Source organism: Oryx dammah, unplaced genomic scaffold (assembly GCF_014754425.2).
Source record: "Oryx dammah isolate SB20612 unplaced genomic scaffold, SCBI_Odam_1.1 HiC_scaffold_1, whole genome shotgun sequence".
Classification (NCBI taxonomy): domain Eukaryota; kingdom Metazoa; phylum Chordata; class Mammalia; order Artiodactyla; family Bovidae; genus Oryx; species Oryx dammah.
In genome coordinates this window covers 59,922,864-59,936,416 of record NW_024070185.1, presented here as the reverse complement: position 1 = coordinate 59,936,416, position 13,553 = coordinate 59,922,864, and the positions used below count along the sequence as shown (strand labels likewise).

General features: G+C 47.2%; 1 protein-coding gene across 1 annotated transcript in view; it reads left to right on the top strand.

Annotated features, from left to right (window-relative positions):
• The window catches only part of PAX5 (paired box 5), a 180,396-nt gene that overhangs the window by 129,450 nt on the left and 37,393 nt on the right, over positions 1 to 13,553 (top strand). The gene's annotated exons all lie outside the window — the stretch shown is intronic.

Below are 13,553 nucleotides of genomic sequence, written 5' to 3'. Positions count from 1 at the left end.
ACGACGGTGGAAAGACGTGTGCAGCAGTTGAGACGTGGGCTGCCTCCTGCTGGTGTGCGGAGCGCAGGCAAACCACATGAGATCCCATCTTGCGCATAATGTGCATCCGAGGACAAAATTAGATTGAGAAGTAAATGGAGCCGAAAATTTCTAAAGCATTTCCCATCAAGAAGCTGTTTGATTGCGTGTTTTAATTCTCTGAGTCCTCCTGCCCAGTGAGGTTCATTTTGGTGGGGATGGCTGGAGCAGAAGGAGCTTGTGATGGGAGGGGAAGCCTGGGGAAACCTAGGGCCTGGGCAGGAGGGAGGGAGGAGGCCTTTGACCGCATGCTGGTCCTGAGTCCAGACTCCCCAGTGACCTGGTTGAGACCTCAAACAGCTCTGTGAAATGGGTGTTACATCCATTTTGTAGACAAGGAACCTGAGTGGCAGAAATTAGGGAACCTGCTGAGACTACATGAAGAGTGCTGGGTTGGCAGGGGCGGCATGCACCGACCCACGGGATTTTAAAACTCAAGCTGGTGCCACGTTGGGTTGCATGTTTGAATGTTTCCATTTTTTCACCAGAAAGCTAGACTTTTCCTCCTTTTCATTCTCGTTTCTTCCATCTCTCCTTCCTCCGTTCTCAAAACCTAGGAATCCTAGCGGACAGGGCAAAGGGTAACATCCCCATTCTCCAGATTTGGAAAGCGAGGCTCACGGAGGTGCAATCATTTGTTGGTAGCGCAGAGAGAAGCCAGTGGCGAATTCTGGGAATTCTGATTCTTGTGTGTGTTCCCCTACCTGGTCCTGTCTGGCAGGCTCAATAAATACAAAGGTGTGACAGAAATCACACACACACACACACACACACACGCATGCGCACACTTGCACGGCAAGTTTAGATCCAGATGGACTTGTTCACCAGTGCCCACCCCTGTTTGGATCACGGAGCTGAGGGGTTGTAGGGCCCAGGCCTTACTGTGCATGGAGCTCTGGGCCTCACCCTCAAAGGGACTTTTTCATTTACCTGCCATTAGTGATTTTCCAACAATTGTTAAGTTTTAGTTTGTGTCAAGAAAATTTTTGTTCAGATAAGATCTTCCTGGGAAGCATTTATGTAAATAGAATCGAGGTTCAGTGGTTGAGGGGGTGGCAATCCTAGAGGCCCCCAGTGCCCCAGGGAGCCCCAGGGAACATGGCCAGAACCCCTGCCTGGTCGACCTTTCATGTCCTTTGGACGCTGATGCTCCCCAAAGTTCCAAAGTGGCCTTCGAGACTGTGTGAAGGCTACTCACAGAACTCGTGTGTTCTCTCCTCAGCCTGGCTCTTAATCCCACCTCTGGGACCCTGGCTCTCTCTCCTTACACCTCAGCTGCCCACCCACCTTACCCCAACTTCTGCCAGTTCCTGAGGAAACTCATACTGGTCTCAAGCACACTGCCCCTCGAGGCTCATTCATGGTGATGGGACCCACTGGTACTGCCCACCCTGCCCTGGCTCAGCCTGAGCCCTGCTCCTGGTGTCCCTGGAGGAACCCTACCTACTGAGGCTCAGTTCCACTGCTGCTGCCTCCAGGAAGCCTTCACTGCGACTGCAGGAACTGAATCTTGGGTCTGCTATTTGCTACCTGTGGGACCTTGGGCAGAACTCTGAGCCTCTCTGAGCCTGTTTGCCCAGCTGTGGGCACTGAGATGGTGCATAACTGTCAAACTGAACCCAGACTCCGCTGGCTCTTGGCATTTGTCCCCTCCTGATGCTCCAGCTCTGTAGGGCCCCTCCTGTGTTGCAATCTCCCTTCTGTGATCCTGATGGCCCAGGAGAGGGGCAGGGTATGGGCGATACCAGAACCAGCAGAGGTTTACAAATGAGAGTCGAAGCTACGTTGTGCTTCTCAGAGGCCCTGGCACCTGACTCAGCCTTTCTCTGGGAGGGGAGGGCCGGGGAAGGATGGGCTGGCATGTCAGCAGCCCGTGGCCCCAGCAGCGCGATTTAATGCGTGTTCTCTGCAGCACATCAATTTGCCTTGCACCCTGGGAGGTGCCTCTGTGGGGTGGGCTTGGTTTTCCTCGGCAAGCAGCACACCTGCTCAGCCTCCTTGTGTGGGCCTCATCGGTGGCGATTTCTAATCTCAGCCTCGCTGTGTGTTTTGGAGGAAACAGTTGGAGGGAGGGGGCGTCATCTGGATGGACTCTGTTGTTTCTGGGCCCAGATCTCATGACACCCTCCAGGGCTGTTACCTTCCAGGCCAGAAGACGATGGACCGAGGCACTGCTTTAGGGTTTGTGACTGGCCTCGATCCCTTCACAGTAGTTCAGAAGCTGATTGGAGGCTTTTCTGGCTGTAACACGCACCTACTGACTATTTCTTAAAATAAATGGGCTGTCAGCCAGATGTGGAAGGAGCCCGAGAACCCAGTAATACATCTTCCTCACTTCTCTACCATTGTCTAAGCTCCTCCAGGTGGGTGACCTGGGGAGGGAACTCTGGGCTCACAGAGGAGAATGTTCAGACAGGGGAGGACCTGCCTGAAGTCCCTGTAAGGAAGTGGAAGGGCATTCTGACATCCAGTCCAGGGCCCTCCTACTCGGTCCTCTAGCCCTGACCTCACCCTTTAGCTGGAGAGGTCCAGTAGGTGCCTCCTACCATCCTTGACTATATTTCAAACCCATCCTAGATTTGGTACTTGGTGGTTAAGAGCACAGATTGCCTGGTTTCTAATCCTGCTCTCACAGCCCCTTCCTGGACCATTTTCGGCCTGTGCAACCTTGGGCCAGTTGCTTAACCTCTCTCAGCTTCAGTGGCCTCCTCTGAATATTGGAGGGGATAACAGTCATAGCTGGGAACACATTTATGGGCAGGGCACCTTTCTAAGGGCCTCACCTATACTAACTCTTTAGTTCTTTTAAACAGTCTTAGGAGGTGGTGTTACCATTAGCCCATTTTATAGATGAGCAAACTCAAGTGGAATCTTGCCCAAGGTTACAAAAGAACTAATAAGGAGCAGAGCTGGGATTTGAATCCAGTAGTCTGCTCCCAGAACCGGTACACTTAACCTCTAGGTTCATCCTCTCAGTGTCAACAACAGCAATAATCCTAATGTCTACAATGTAGGATTATTTTGATGAGTAAATGAGACAAGGCATAAAACACACAGAAGAGCACCTGGCAAATAGAGCTCAACAGAGCTGCAGCCATCGTATGTGAATTTACCCACTCGGCAAGTACGCCCAGTGGCGTCCCTGACTACCAACGCCACACTGCACCCTTCTACAAAGATGTAACGTCCCCTGGTCTGGAAGGTCGCCTCAAGGGAACTCTATGCTTTCTGTGTCTTCCTTAACCCATTCCGCTTTCTATTTAGGAATCATATAGTTTGTGTGTAAACCAATTCTTGAGAAGGAAGACATTCCCAACCATTATGTTGGGGAAGTATCTTCTGCCTTAGCAGCCTGGAGGTGGGGAAACATGATGAGAATACTGTCAGCCTTGAGTTGGGGGGAGACTGGTAAATTTCCAAGTTTCAGTCCAGCCATGGGACACCATGGTTCTGACATATTGGGAGGCAAGATTACATTTTCAGTATTCTCCAGCCAGCTTGGGTGGGCGGATACCATAAGCAGGAGTGGAAGTATGGCGGGTTTCCATCAGCAATCCAGTCTCCTGGTGGTCTTCTCCATTACCATACACCATACCAGTGTTGTCCAAGGACCCATCCTGGACTGAGATGGACAGTTGGGCTTTTCTCCATCTGCCTCCTATGATTATATAGGTCCCAAGCTGACTTTCAAAGCACTGGTTTGTCGTATGGGCTTCTCAGATAAGAGATGCAGATAGTCATGCTGGAGAGACAGAAGTTCACCCTCCTCCAGTGACAGCACCCAGGTTCGTCTCTGAACTCGCATCACTAAACCTCTCTGGCTGCAGTGGCAAAGCCTCTGGAGGTCTGTAAGCAGGCGGCTTGCCCTCTACCAGGCACCCCAGACTGTTGAAGTCCAGGCTTCTTATGTCGGATTATATTGTTTTCCTGTCTCCATCCTTGCTGCTCACCTATCACCTGTCACTTCTCCTAACATCAGTTTGCCTGGCTCTGGAAGTCTGTCTCCCCCTTCTTATTTTGCTTTTTTCAATCTGCTGGCAGTTGGGAAGCCAGACCACTGAGCTCATTGGAATTGTGTGCCAATGAGGACCTGGCCTGCCAGACCTGGTGCCCCGGGGGCTCTAGGGACAGGCTTTGGGCCCACCTTTTGGCAACTTACAGCCAGATTGTCAGGGCTGAGGTTGCCTGATGGCACATTTCGAGTGGGTGGGACATCACTGCGTTTCCTTTCTGCGCGAGGCTGAGTGCTGGCTTGGGGGAGGGCTGGTGTGATCATAAGCTGTGGACATGTACTTGGCCAAGGTGCTCCTGGCATCATAATGCTGTCTTTGAAAGCAGGGAGTGCCCACCGTGACAGTTCTGACCCAGGAGCTGCTGAGGTGGCAGCAGGGGTGGGGTGGGTGGGTGGGAGGTGCGGGGGGCAGGGATTATGCATTTCGTGCATCTTAGATTCATTATTACCTCCCCTTGAAGGCTGTCAGTGGGCCCCTTGGGGCACAGACAGTGTCTGGTTCTTAAGAAAATGTTAATTTTAAATCAAAAAGTTAATTTTGAACAAAAAGTAATACATGCATGTGGTTAAATATTCAAACCATACAGAAAAAATATAAAATGAAAAATAGTTGTCCTTTCCCCAACCTCAGCCCTCCCATCCATAATCCTCACCCTAAAGTTAACCATGTCTTGTGTATACTTTCAGTAACATTTTTATGTGTCTGTCAGCAGGTAGATTTATCTATTTTTTACTAAGTGTAAGTAAGTGCTAGTCACTCAGTCATGTCTGACTCTTTGTGACCCCACGGACTGCAGCCCACCAGGCTCCTCTGTCCATGAGGTTTTCCAGGCAAGGATACTGGAGTGGGTTGCCATTTCCTTCTCCAGGGGATCTTCCCAACCCAGGGATCAAATCTGGGTCTCCTGCACTGCAGGCAGATTCTTTAGTTACTGAGCTACAAGGGAAGCCCTTGGATTGTTTCCGTGCCTCCCTTCCCATTAAATGTGACTCTTGGTGTACTTTTCCGTGTATTTCCTTAGGTAAAGCCCTAGAAGTAGAATTGCAGGTCAAAAAGAAGGTGTGTTTTATATTTGGCAATTCATCTACTGAAGCTAGTGCAAGGACAGGGGTGGTAAAGGCATAGACTGGCATTAGATAGCCTCGATTTGCCTCCAAACACCACCATCTTATCTTCGAACTGGGGCTTATCGAGGTTTGTATCTCCCCGAGTGGCTGTGACACTTAAATGAGATAATGCATGCAAACACTTTGAATGGTGCCCGGCACTTGGTAAGAGCTGAATAAGCAATCACTGTTATTGTTGTGGGTATTATTATCATTATTGTCACCCCCAGGTCCTCTGGTGCCGGAACTCAATAAGGATCAGATAATACACGAATGAATGAGTGACCAAATGAGTGAGTGAAGACCTGAGCTTGCCCACAGTAGCCCTCGCCATGCTCCTGCTGTAAACAATGGCTTCCATCTGTCCCTGGAGCAGCGCCTGTCCTGGCAGGGATGGCCAGAGCCACTCTGCAGCCTTGCTCATTAGAACCCTGCCTTTGTAAGGTTATTACATTGGGTCAACAGTTGCTAGTGGAGGAAGATCATGTCATAAATGTACATGGAAATATTGACTGAGCCCCAGTGTCTGCTCTAAAATGCCAGGCAGATGAAATTCAAACATTCCCTTGCAATTAAAACACAGTCCTTGGAGTGCGGAAGTTCCCAGTGATTCCAGGGCAGTAGACAGAGTCTGTTGGAATGAAAGAAGGGGGAGGGTTGAAGCTGTGAAGGAAACAGAGCCCCTATGAATGAATTCTCCGAGTTGTCTTCCTGCTCACAAATCCAGATTAGATCTTTAGCTCCGGCAGTGAGAGGAGGGTCAGTCAGAAATTGTCGAAAGTGGGGATTCAGTAATGTGGGGAAAAGAAATTGAGGGTTATTATTTCTTAGTAAATAGCACCACCTAAACTAATGGCTAATAAACTTGTCATTAGGAGATAGCCAGGTCTGCCTTAATGACTGGATGGGCCCATCTGCAATTAGCCTGTCCACTCTGTGTGGGACACGACTGAAGTGACTTAGGACACATGCTGTGTGCAGCCTTCCCCTCTAGGTTGAATGCTCCCTGTCTGCACTCCCTGTCTGCACTCCCTGTCTGCACTCCCAGCTCACACATCCTTTGCCTGTGGCAGGTCCGAACAAAGGGAGACCCCAGAACAGGGAGCAACCCCCATTCAAACTGTCACACGTTTCAAACGCCAGCTGGCACAGAGATACCTGGTGGTGTATGCACACGCACAGGCACACACCAGGGTTTGTGTAGCAGGATTAGTCCCTTTCCAGGTCCTGGCTGTCGGTTGCTCCTCTCTCCCTCCCGTAAGCTAGCAATTGTTTACTGTCACCTGCTTTGTTCTTGGTTGAAAACCTTCAATTCATCTCACCCAGGGTTGGTTACTTTTTCCTGTAACGAGCGAGAAAGTGTAAATTTTTAGAGAACTAAGAACATAACTCATGTACAAATATAGAATGAGCACATGTGAAGATTTTATTCAACTCGTAAATTAATGAGTGAACCTATAAAAAGGTAAAAGTGGTTCCAAGAACATTTGAGGAACAGGGTTTAATATCGTCCATGTAGAAAGGCATTTTTAAAAAATGTTGGAATAAAATAGCTAGATTAGATACAGAATTGGTTAATGTCCTACGGGGCAATAAACCCAAACCTTTGGAGTTGTCTTTTCTACTTGAGAGAAATCTACACATTTACCTGTAACTTCCCCATTTCTGGGCTCTAATCAAGTAGTAAAGAATCATCAAACACAGGTACATTCTCTTGGAGGTATGATCCCTGGGTATGACAGCTAACAGTGCCCCATGACGTGAAAAGGCTATGGTTCCCACCTTTATGACCTTTTCTTTTCAAGTTTTAATAATGTTTCTTAACATGCAGAAGGGTTTCTCATGGTTCTATGACTCTGAGGAAGAGCTTTCTGAGAAAATGTCACAGAAGTGGAAGTGTCTGCAGTTCTGGTTAAATTATTGAACCAAGACAGAATCGGAAGTGTTTGCTTCAGAGCCCTCCCCCGGGGTCAGCCCTCACTGAGTTTCTGTGTGATTCCAAGTTGTCCTTCAGTGTGAGCCAAGAGGATCAGGGGCTGGATGCCAGGGCTCTGGAAGAAACGGCCAAGAGGGTATGGCAGGAACAGGGCCACTGAGATGAGATTGCTAGAAAATAGAGCAAAGGGAAGAACAGTCTGACCCGGGCAGTTCGGGCCAGGGAGGAGAGGGCACCAGGCAATGGAGAGTCAGGAGGGGCTTGGGGACTGACTGGGCTCAAGGGAGGAGGGGTGTCTGGGAAGCCAGCATGGCTGGGAGGCTGGGGCTGTCACTCATGAAACAAGATGGCAGGAGGTTCTGATGGCCCCAGAGAGCTGGTTGTGGTTATGCCGTAGGTCTCAGGAGTCACCTCCTGCCGGGCTTTCCCTCCATCCCCTGACCCGTTCTGCCCTGCCTGGTGGCTACCTCTTTGGTAGTTACCTGGACACCCAAGGCTGGGCCCCTGTCCTTAAAAGGCCTGGCAGGTGATGAAACTGGTGGAGTGGTGGTATGGGATCGTTCAGATAGGACTCGAGAGCTTTGAGAATGAGAAAGGTTGAAAATTGGCCATGGGCGCAAAACATGGTCTTTGGATACGTTTTCTTTGGCCCTCAGTGTATATTTTACAAACTGGAGTTGAGTCAACATTCACATAGACAGGAGCTTCCCAAATGAAATGAATCCAGAGTTCCAACTTCTGAAAACTAGCCACCACTGAGTAGAAGCTGTTCTCCAAGCCAGGTGCCTGGTCGCCCGTGGGAACATTTGACGAGGGGCCCTTGGCAACAAAGTGCAGGTTGATAGCGGTCATCTCCTGCCGTAAGATCCTTTCCTGAAGACAGGAAAACAAGACTGGTGCTTACCTTCCTTTCACTAGGATATAATCCAGGGGCTCCAGGGCGCCTGATACCGCAGGCAGAAGTGCTGCGGCGAGGTGGGCATCTCTATAGCAGCTGGCGCCAGCCTCCACTTCCATCAACACAGGGCTAAAATGAGGCCTCTGAGCTGTAGAATGTTAAAACAGAAAAAAATCCCCAGAGGCTATCTGTTCCCACTGCTTGAGTGTTCTGATAGGAAAACGAAGGCCCGGAGAGGTGGTCGAACTTACCTAAGGTTACACAACAAGTCACCATTGCCTCTGCCTGGGATGTTCAGATTTCCTGAGCATTAACAGTCCCTGGTGGATATGATCACCAGTTTGCAAAAGACTTAGCTTTCCCTGGTCAGCTCTGCCATGTTCCTTAGAGCTTTGACTTTGTGGTGGAGACTCCCTGCCTCTGGGGAGAACCTCCAACCCAGGGCTGTCTAGGCAGCCAGACCCTCTCTGGCCATGGAGCCCTCACCAGACTCTTGCTCCCATCTCATTCACAATAACTCATGGCTTCTCAGTGGCTCACTTTCTTCTTTTTCTTGCTCACACTCACATTCGGGCAGATAGAGGGGGAGTTTGGTTAGTGCCCTGTGGTATTCAAAGTGAAGGGTTTGCATACTGTCAGGGTAATGAATTCTGTAAGGGTTTGAAGTGAGGGGTTGGGAGGATCTCCATGTCATGTGTCGGGGAGTGACAACCCCCAGTGGTTAATTACTGCCACACGATGAGAATGGAGCTGGTAGCAAAATGAGATAAGTTCATTATGAGCTAAATTTGAAGTTAATTGGATTCACATTTCCCCCCATTTGTGTACGTAGAGAGAGCCTATGTAGAAATGGGCCATATATGAAAAAGAAAAAGTTGCATCCAAGCAAAAAACAGATAAATGAGGCCTGGTTATCTTGTGGCTTTCACGGTGACGGGCTTTCTGAGACGCTGGTGAGATGGAAACCAAAGTTCCTTTCAGCTGGTAGAACCAATGTCTTTTGATTAATTTTCACCTTGGCGGGTATTTTCTAAGCACCTACGGTGTGCCCTGGCAGTGCAGGGGAGGGAGGGTGGGAGCGCTCTTGCCATCTGGGGACCCCCAGTTTAGGGATGGGGAAAGAACAAGTGCCCTGGGTCTTGGAGGAGTGTGGAGGATCCGGTGCCAGAATGCTTGGGTTTGGCCGCGCCTCTCTCACAAGCTGTGAGACCCCGGGCAGGTGCCTAACCTCTTGTGTTTTAGTGCCACATCTGTAAAATGGGGATAATATTATTGGACCTATAGAATGTTTGAGGATGAAATGAGTTAATATCTATAAAACACAGGGAACAGTGTTCAGAACTCTGCCGAGTGTTAGAACAGGGCCTAAAATACAGTAAGTGCTGCAGAAATGTTACGATCATGATCATCAGCTGTATGACCTTGGGCACATACATCAGCTGCTTGGAGCCTTCATCTCTTCATCTGTAGAATGGGGATGATAACAGCACCCACCTTCTGGGGTTGTTGACTGAGATAAGCCCTGTGAAGTACTGGCCCAAAGCCTGGCTCATAGGAACCTTGAAGGAAGCTGTTATTCTGTTGGTTGACCAGTCACCCAACAAATGACAGTTTTATGTTCCTGAGTTTTGCCCATTTTTCTATGAGATTTTTGGTCTCTTCCCTTTGATGCTTATGAGATTTTGATATATAGGGATAGTAGCCATTTATCTATGGTATATGCTGCAAATAATTTCCTCCAGTCCACCATTTATCATTTGACTTTGCTTATATTATTTTCTGGGCTTCCCTGGTCGCTCAGCAGTAAAGATTCTGCCTGTAATGCAGGTAGCTTCAGGAGACATGGGTTCAGTCCCTGGGTTGGGAAGATCCCCTGGAGGAGGGCATGGCAACCCACTTCAGTATTCTTGCCTGGGAAATCCCATGGACAGAGGAGCCTGGTGGGCCCCGCCCATAGGGTCGCAAAGAGCTGGACGTGAGTGAAGCAACTTGGCACACACATATTGTTTTTTACCAGGCAAGAGGTTTTTGGTCTATTTTATTAAGTAATTCAATTTATTAATCTTTTATTTTGTTGTATATTTTTTCCATAAAGACAAATTTATTTGGTTTAAGAAACAGTTTAATATTATGTCCTTCCTACATTTTTGGTGTCAAATGACTTTTTCTTTTTCAAGATGATGGTGATGATAGATGGCAATAATAAAACATAACAGTACTATTGAGATATAATTCACATACCATAAAATTCACCCATATAAGGTATACAATTCAGTGGTTTTTAGGACACTCAGAAAGTCATGCAACCATCACCATGACCAATTTTAGAACGTTGCATTATCCCCCCAGAAAGACCTCATATCCATTAGCAGTTACTCTCTTTCCCCTTGTTCCTCACTCCCAGCCTAAGGCAACGAGTAATCTACTTTTCCTCTTTATAGATTTGCCTATTCTGTACATTTTATATTAATAGAATCATACAATATGTAGTCTTTTGTGATGGGCTTCAAGTTCATCCGTGTTGTAGTGTGTATCAGTACTTCATTCCTTTTTATTGCTAAGTATTATGTTATGTGAATATACACCGTTTTCGGTATCCATTCATCAGTTGATGGATATTTGAATTGTTTCTACTCTTTTGGCTATTATGAATAATGTTGCTTGAAGCATACATGTACACATTTTGAGTGGATACATGTTTTCATTTCTCTTGGGAGACACTGTAATGCTATGCTTAACTTTTTGAGGAACTTCTAGACTTTCCTAAAGTGGCTGCCCCATTTTATATTCCCACCCACAGTGTATACGGGTTCCAATTCTCCACATCTTTTCTAACATTGTCATAACCTGTCTTTTTTATTATAGACATCCTAGTGGGTGTGACGTGATATTTCATTGTGATTTTGATTTGCATTTCCCTGATAGGGAATTGGCCATTTTTGTATATCTTTTTTAGACAAATGTGTTTTCAAGTCCTTTGCCCATTTTTACACTGGGTTGTTTGTCCTTTTATTATTGAGCCATAAGTGTTCTTTAATTTTAGCCAATGCCTTTTCCATAGCTTTTGATATAATCATATCAAATATATTAATTTAAATATGTTAATGTGAATTTTTGACATATTAATGTGAATTCCCAACCAATGTTTTAATATTGAAGCAACCTTGCATACCTGGAATAAAGCTTACTTGGTCATGGTGTACTATTCTCTATCTATATTGCTTCATCAATGAGATAGTAGATTTTTTTTTGCCTACATATTAATAAATTGTGAGACCAGCCATTAATTTTCATTTTTTGAGTGATTTTGTTAAATTTTTATATCAAAATTTTGCCACCTTGGCAAAATGAACATTTTCTTAGCTTTATGTATCCTGGATCAGCTTAATAATAAAAGTGTGTGTTCCTTGAAATTTTAAAAGAACTTTCCAAAGACAAAAAAAAAAAGCCCCCAAAACTACATGGACAGGGCACCTTATTTTTAAAAATAACTTTAAACAACCTTTTCTGATATGATTGGGCTGTTAATATTTTCTACCTCTTCTTGAGTTAATTTTGGTAATTCATGTTTTCCTAGAAAATTGTGCCTTTTGACGAGATTTCCACGTTTGGCAGCATAGAGCATCCATGCATGTTTCTATGTTTTTAAATGTCATCTTTCCCATATCTCTGGCTGTATCTTCTCATTCCTTATCTTGATATTTGTGACTTCTTTTTTGAGTCTTGTCCTTGGTTTGTCTATCTCATTGGTGTTTTCAAATAACAACTCTTGGTTGTATTTATTATTTATTATTGTGTGTTTTTTTTTATTGTGTCTGCTTTTCTGATTCCTAATTCATTATTTTCTGCTTTTCTTTATCGATTCCTTCCTCCTCCTTTCCCTAGGTTCATTTTATTGCTTTTTTATCTAGCTTGTTGAGTTGAGTGCCTTGGCGAGGCACTGCATTTCCATTTTGGGGATCAGGGTTTAAAGTGTATGTAACAGCAGCAGAAACTGTTGAGGTTCAGATGTGACCGAAAGGACAACCCCTGTTGAAAAAAGAACCAAAGCCCAGGAATTAGGAGAGCTGGATTCCAGTCCCAGCCTTGCCTGAAATAAGGAGAGTGTTGTGGGCAAATCCCTTCCCTTCTCAGGACCCTCTTTTCCATCTCAGGCAGATGGGTGGGGTATGGATCTCCTGGGGCTTGGCCCCAGGAACCCCCGTACAGTAGGTAGCCTCCTATCAGGGTAACGCCTCCCTCTTCCAGGAGGCAGATCTGGCCTTCCTCCCCCACTGGTCCTTGCTTTCATTCCAACACATATATTACAAAAACTGTGTAGTTGAATTTCTGTCGCATGATAGAGTGAGGCTGGTGACAGTGTGGCCTAAAGGCAGGGCTCAGCCTACTGTCCCAGCTGAGAAACGGGGGGACAGAAGCCCAGCCAGGCACATGTGCAAGGCAGTAGAATAGAGTGACTAAACCCATGGTCTTTGCCGCTGGATTGCTTGGCTTCAAATCCTTACTGTGCAACCTTGGACAAATTACTTGACCTTTCTGTTTCATTATCCTATAAAGTGGGGAATGTATCAGTACCTTACCTCATAGTGTTGTTGAGGGTTAAATGAGTTAATGATTTAAAAGACTGATAACAGAGCCTGGTGTTTACGATTTCTACGTAAGCCTTTGCGGTTTGTTGTCACCAGGGGTGTGAGCCTGGGCCCAGGGCTGGGTGGGTGCTCCACCCAGAGCACCTTCCGGTGGGGAAGCCGACCTGTTAGAACAGCCCCAGCCTGGGCTGTCTCTACACATCTCAGAATCTGACAGCAGGGGCATCCCTTTCTTTTAGGGGAAACTGCCAATTCCTCCCCCAAGGGTGGGGTCTCGTCCTCGGAGCTCAACAGGTAACCACTGAACAGTCCCATCTTCCTGGGTCTGGATTGTTGCTCTTATACGTGAGACTTTAGTACATACATGCGATCATCAGTGTTTGGAGAGCTATAGGCCCGCTCTTTCCCTGAGCGCCGAACCTCAGGGTCCTTTCAGAGTTCTACTGCTTTGGGGTTTTCTTCCATTTGGCCTGAAACCCAGACCATTCACTCATGCATTTATTCACGGAGACCTACTAGGTGCCGAGCCCTGTGGTGGAGGTAGATTTTCTGGGTGTTGAATGAGGTGTCACCTCTGCCCTTAGGAGCTGGCAGCCTGCAATGAGGGGAACATGTGCCCGCTGGACGTCTGCCCCACAACGGCCAAGGCCTTAACCTCTATGTCCCAGAACAGTGTCTGGTGTCAGGAGGTGCTTCCTGCACCATCACTGAGTGAATGACAAGATCTTGGTCCAAAGAGGAAAAAGTCAGTAAGGACCAGATTTGGGTCTGAGGCAGGCAGAGCCCTGCCCACTGCGGGTGGCTGGGAGATGGCTGAGCTGGTCTTGGAAGATGGTGGTGCTGGGCCATGTGCAGAAGGCCCAGCAGAAGCAATGGTGTGTTGACGGATAAGGCCAAGCCCTACTTGGGGAGCAGAGAGCAAGGGGTGTGGTG